We start from the raw sequence: 6,573 nt of genomic DNA, 5'->3' as shown, positions 1-6,573 counted from the left end.
TGTAATAAGGACACATGCTCCACTATGTTCATAACAGCCTTATTTATAATAGCCAGAAGCTGAAAAGAACCCAGATGTCCCTCAACAAAGAAATGGATACAGAAAATGTGGTACATTTACACAATGGAGTACTACTCAGCTATTAAAAACAATGAATTTATGAAATTCTTAGTCAAATGGATGAATCTGGAGGGTATCATCCTGAGTGAGGTAACCCAATCACAAAAGAACTCACATGATATGCACTCACAGGTAAGTGGATATTAGCCTAGAAACTTAGAATACACAAGGTACAATTTGCAAAACACATGAAACTCAAGAAGAAGGAAGACCAAAGTGCGGATACTTCCTCCCTCCTAAGAATGGGAAACAAAATACCCATGTAAGGAGTTACAGAGACAAACTTTGGAGATGAGACAGAAGGAACAACCATGCAAAGACTGCCTCATCTGGGGATCCATACCATAGTCAACCACCAAATGCAGACACAATTGCATATGCCAGCAAGATTTTGAAAAGGAACCTGATATAGGTGACTCTTGTGAGGCTATGCCAGTGCCTGGCAAATACAGAAGTGGATGCTCAGAGTCATCTATTGGATGGAACACACGGCTCCCAATGGAGGAGCTAGAGAAAGTACCCAAGAACCAAAAGTGTCTGTAACCCTATAGGAGGAACAGCAATATGAACTAACCAGTACACCTAGAACTTGTGTCTCTTGCTGCATATGTAGCAGAAGATGGCCTAGTCAGCCATTATTGGTAAGAGAGGCCCTTGGTCTTGCAAAGATTATATGCCCCAATACAGGGGAATACCAGGGCCCAGAAGTGGGAGTGAGTGGGTTGGAGAACAGGGTGGGCAGAGGGACTTTTGGGATACCACTTGAATTGTAAATGAAGAAAATATCTAATAAAAATTTGAGAAAAAAAAAGAAAATCTGTAAGGCAAGAGTTAAATGAAAAGGGGTGCTTAGCTTCTTCAAACTGAACAGAAACCACTGTTCACCCTAGCAAGGCACAAGAACTAGTGAACATCACAACAGGCCCTTCTCCAAGCAGGCCCTGAATTGAGCATCCAAGTCTCTCTTGTGACTAAATGCAGCCATTCCAACAGGCTTACCGTGTCACAAAGGGAGAGGCAAAGAGGTTTCAATGAGAGATAGTTCTCCTTCTCCCACAACAATTTAGAACCTGAACACTCTCCAAGACTAAATAAAAGATAAATGTGACTGAGCAAACTCAGAGAATAATTTTGCAAGCGTTTATTGGATGTTTTCACCCAGCATACTCTAACTCCAAGGAAAAGGGGTGGGGGGAACTAGAAAGCAATTAATTTTCTCTGCTTGAGAGCTTCATTTTCCATCCACCTAATTTCCCCATAGGGAGGAAATGCCTAGCAGCCAACACGCCCAAGCAACCCAATAGGAGATCAGAATATTAAGGTATGAAATTCTCCAAGAGTAAATTTAATGAAGGTTATTTTTAAAAAGAGTAATTGGCTGGGAAGTATCCTGTGAGAAATGTCATTGGGGTGGTATTCATAATCCCTTCCAGGAAAGCTATAAAACTCTCAGCATGGTAGAGTGCAGAAGGCCAGTGGTGAGGGAGCTTTTGGTTCAACTAGGCAATCTGGAAAGATGTTGTGGATGGAAGCAGCGGTCCTGGAGCTGCTGCTGATCAAGTATATGAAAGAGAAGAGGAGATAACTCACTCAGTGCATCACCTGAGGGAACTGAGTTTCCTTACTGACATTGGTCTGCACAGGGACTTTATTTTATTATTTTATGTATAGTACTAAAATCACAGGCAACAAAAGAAACTGCACAGGTGCATAAAACCAAAGGCTACAACAGCAACAACAACAAAACCCAACACACTTGAGAGGCCCTGTGGGGTGGGAGAAAACATTTGAATATCATCTGTCTAGTAAGGTGTTAAAACTGAAACAGAATAAACACAGAACACAACAGCAAATATTTAATATGCAAAGAATTGAAAAAGTGTTTTTTAAACCCCCCAAAAAGGGCTGGTGAGATGGCTCAGTGGGTAAGAGCATCCGACTGCTCTTCCGAAGGTCCAGAGTTCAAATCCCAGCAACCACATGGTGGCTCACAACCATCCGTAACGAGATCTGGCGCCCTCTTCTGGAGTGTCTGAAGACAGCTACAGTGTACTTACATATAATAAATAAATAAATCTTTAAAAAATAAATAAATAAACCCCCCAAAAAATTTAAAAATGAGGGCCAATGAATATACAAAAAGGTATTCAATTTCAATAAATACCAGAGAAATGTAAATATATGGAAGATATAATCACATATGTATAATATATATATATATGTATACATACATATAGTTATAGTTATAGTTGTTATAGCTCAGGAAATCTTGAAGGAGATATAATATATACTATATACATATATATGCACATATATATATAATATATAGACACACATACACACCACACACACACATATATATACATATATGGAGATTCCTCAAAAAGTAAAATATAATTACTATGTGATTCAGCAATTCCACATCTGGGCATATAGCCAAAGGAATTGAAATTGCTATTCACAACATTCGATATATGGAAGGAACTCAAATTCCCAAGCATGAATAACAGATAGACAAACCAACCCTTGGTATCAAGAACCCCCACCCTGAAGTGATAACAAGGTACTTGTTGCCCTGGGCTATTACAAACAGTTTCTATCTAAACTAAATGCATAAATATAGGGCTAAGCTCCTGAAAACTATACAAAGCTCCTGAAAAAAGATGGAATGTCTTAATAGGGTTGAAAATACCATTCAAGTCCAGAAAAACTCAACTCAGCTAGTATGTGATTTCTCCCCAAGTTCATATACAGGTTCAGAATAATTTCTGTCAAAATTACATTAAGTTTAGGTAGACAACATTTTTCTAAAATTTCTATGGAACTAGAATCATTAAACATGTATGCAAAAAAATGAGATGAAGTAGGAACAACCAGTCCACCTGATTTCAGAGGAATAAAAAATACACACACACACATAAAATCTTGTACATGGTATAGTGTTGATGAGAATGCAAATTAGAATGACCATTACGAAAGTGGTATGGAGATTCCTCAATAACGAAAGTATAATTACTACAGCCACCATAATGGAAAATGTAGGCTATTAGAGCTAAACTTAGAAAAAGACTCAGACATTTGCCCAGGTAATTTTTGTAAAAGCGGGAAAGCAATTTAATGGAGGAAATACAAACTTTCACTAAATAGTTTTGGAGAATTAAATAAATTCCGATTAGGTAAACAAACAAGGGGGTGTTAGGGGAGCGGGACAAAGGAAAAAGAGGAGACTGGGGCAAGAAGTAGTAAGGGAAGAGAAGAGAATCTCTTTAAGTATCAATGTAGCATACTACAAGGAAGTAGAGGGGGTAGAGGATTTAAGCATAATTATAAAAGGGTACACAGGAGGGATTGGAGAGACAGGGTAAATTACTTAATAAGGCAGGAAAAATGGTTTTAACTACAAAGGAGAAGAGGGAATTCTTATGATGGAAATACTTGACACGTTTACTGCATAGATGTCAAAATTCTGCAATTTTGCAAGATGGTTGCTATTAGAGGAAAGGGGACCAAGGGTGTGCAGCATTCTTCTGTATTCCTGCAACTGTGCATGAATCTACACCTAGCCTGAAATTAAAATTTGACTCAAAAAAAAAAAAAAACCCTAGGAAATAGTTGGTTCCTCTTTTTAGTACACATTTTAATCTAAACCAGCAAGCAAACCTCAGGGTACCAAAAGAGAAAAGAAAACAGAAGGCCAGGGCTGAAGGGAAGTCACAGCTGGGTGGCCCTAGGGAGACCCTCCATCAGCTCTTCCCCAGCAAGGGCTGGAATGGAGACAAGAATTGATTGAGCCAAGACCGGCACTCAATTTAATAAGACTGTATGGAAGAATGGCTGAGATCAAGAGTTAAATAACATGTTTTAGTTAGGGGAAGAACATGTTTAGTGACCAAGATACTAAGGAAAACAGATGAGTAAATTCAGAGATTGGTAGAGTAGAGTGCCCCATAAGATCACACGCGTGGTTCTGTATGGTGTAGGGAGAGGAATCTAGCCCTTTTACTGCCAGTGCAGAAATATGAACTGAAATACAACAGACTCATTTGATGCCAATCCCTTAAGGCCCCTGCCAGCAGCAAATCCCAAACCATGTCCACTGGGATTTGAACTCTTACTGAGGCTTCATTCAGAATATAACTGGTTCAAAGATTTGCTTTCTGAATCAAACAGCTCAGAATAGAACAAATCCACTAAGCATTTCAAGCAAAACAAACCCCACCATTTCACAGCTTCTGGACAGTTTGTGTACACTGGGTGTGTAATTATGATAGACAGATTCTACTCAGCAGAGGATGTGGATTAACTCTGTCTGGATTCAGCTTCCAGGGTGAATAGGATAGGATGTTACATGAGGAGAGCAGGCCCACAGCCCACTGTGAGTGACATTCTGAGGGTCTTCACTTTGAAACCATTTAGCCCTGCTCCAGAGCAGATTAAGAAATCTCATAGACAACTTCAAGAAAAGCAACCTCCCAAGCCCTACACAGAAGACCACGCCTGAGCAAAAAAGATACATGATCGCTGAGATCCTGGAGTAAGAAGCAGATATTCTGGTTCCCATGTTTAGTTTCTGTTAGTGTGATAAAACAATGTCCAAAAACAACTTGGAGAAGAAATGGCTTCCCACATGACAGACTGCCATCAAGGGAAGCCAGGGCAGGAGTCAGGAACATGGAGGCAGTAACAGAAAGAGAGACAGTGGTGAAATGTTGCTTAATGGGCTGTCCCTCGTGGCTTGCTCAGGACTACCTATCCAGAGAGACTACCAGCTGTGGGCTGGGCCCTCCTGCATCATTCAATGATCATTCAAATGCCCCACAGAGATTCCCATAGGCCAGTCTGATAGGAAGCAATTATGGGCCCATTCCCAAGAAAGGCTTCCCAAATGCCAATTCTGCCCCTGGAGTGGTATATTCTATTCCTTTCACCCCATAAATGGTAACTCTCAGTGTGGCGGTCATTGCTGGATCAAAGAGAAGACAGATTCCAGGTATGTGGTCAAGTAAAGTCAGACCCAAGTTCACCACACTTCCTTCTGGCCAGGATCACTGTAAGTGGACGTTGATAATGCTGTCACCTTATCTCACAAACTTAAAGCCAGCCAGTGGTGTGTTTACCAAAGGGAAATATTTACTTGGCTTTTGATATCTTTTTATAGTCACCTGTTAATTGCTAAGTTGTATGTGAGAATATTCAAAACAATACAATTAGAGTATTTCTAATAAAACTACTCTAATGATTTGGCTCTAAAGTTAAAAGTTTTATTTTTACGACTATCACTTCGACTGCCTGTATTTAGAATGAACCTGAAATCTTATTTTGAAAATGCCCATAAGCAGTATTTAGTCACTGTTCCTGAAACACTTGGAAAGTGAAGAGGTTGTAGAATTTTATCCCTAAGGCAGGAATAAGGCTCAGTAGGCAATTTCCCTTGAAAGCCATGGGATGAAAGTATGGACACATAGAACACCAGCTCTTGCCCCAGGCTTGTTAGAATGGGGGGGGGGTGCAGCTTCTTTACTGCTGGCCAATATTGCTAATTAAGACCCATTCTCTAGGTAACAGCTTTTGAGTACCCTCTCCTGGGAAGCTTTTCAAAAGCCAGGAGCCTGACTCCACTATCAGATCAATCAAATCACAACACTTCACAAAGTGCCAGGCAACAGACACGTTTTACCTTTTTCGTGAATATTTTGTCAGCACACAAAGAAACGTGACCTTTTCCTCCATATCATAAGAGCCCTTGGGTGATCCTAACATTGACCCAGGGCTCAGAACAAATGCTCCAGACAAAGTTTCTCAGATCTCCACGAACATGAGTCCCAGAAAAACAGGTTAGTGATGTACTTCAAAGAGGGAAATCTGTGGTGTTTAGTCATGTGACATGTTGCTTGCCCAGAGTGTGTAGACAGAGAGGTCTAACTTATGCAGAACAGAAGTTCTCAGTGAATGGGGTAGTAACAGAAAGACAGAAAAAATGTTTTCTGCGAGAATGCGGATATCCAGGCGATTTTGTTTAGCAAACCTCAGAGCTACCAAAACACTCAAGCCTCTGAGATATCCTCTTCTTTTGAGGAATCTTCATGAAATAACAGGTCACCTCAGTGTGTCACCCCTGCTCTGAGACTGTTTTACCACTGTCTCCAATTTATAGATGAGAAAAGGAGGAGGAGGAGAAGGGGAAGGAAGATGGAGAAGGAAGGGGAGGAGGACAGAGAGGAGGATGAGAACAAAGAAGAAGGGAAGAAGAAGAAGGAGGAGGAGGAGGAGAAGGAGAAGGAGAAGGAGAGGAAGAGGAAGAGGAAGAAGAAGAAGGAGGAGGAGGAGAAGAAGAAGGAGAAGAGAAGGACAAGAAGAAGGAGAAGAAGAAGAAGAAGAAGAAGAAGAAGAAGAAGAAGAAGAAGAAGAAGAAGAAGAAGAAGAAGAAGAAGAAGAAGAAGAAGAAGAAGAGGA

The 6,573-nt window shown here is 40.4% G+C and overlaps 1 protein-coding gene across 2 annotated transcripts in view; it reads right to left on the bottom strand.

Annotated features, from left to right (window-relative positions):
* Adamts12 (ADAM metallopeptidase with thrombospondin type 1 motif 12) overlaps window positions 1–6,573 on the bottom strand; it is a 276,352-nt gene that overhangs the window by 260,942 nt on the left and 8,837 nt on the right. The window lies entirely within an intron of this gene.

This window comes from Mus caroli, chromosome 15 (genome assembly GCF_900094665.2).
Source record: "Mus caroli chromosome 15, CAROLI_EIJ_v1.1, whole genome shotgun sequence".
In the NCBI taxonomy this organism is placed as follows: domain Eukaryota; kingdom Metazoa; phylum Chordata; class Mammalia; order Rodentia; family Muridae; genus Mus; species Mus caroli.
The sequence above is the reverse complement of the archived record's forward strand: the minus strand, read 5'-3'. Positions and strand labels throughout refer to the sequence as shown.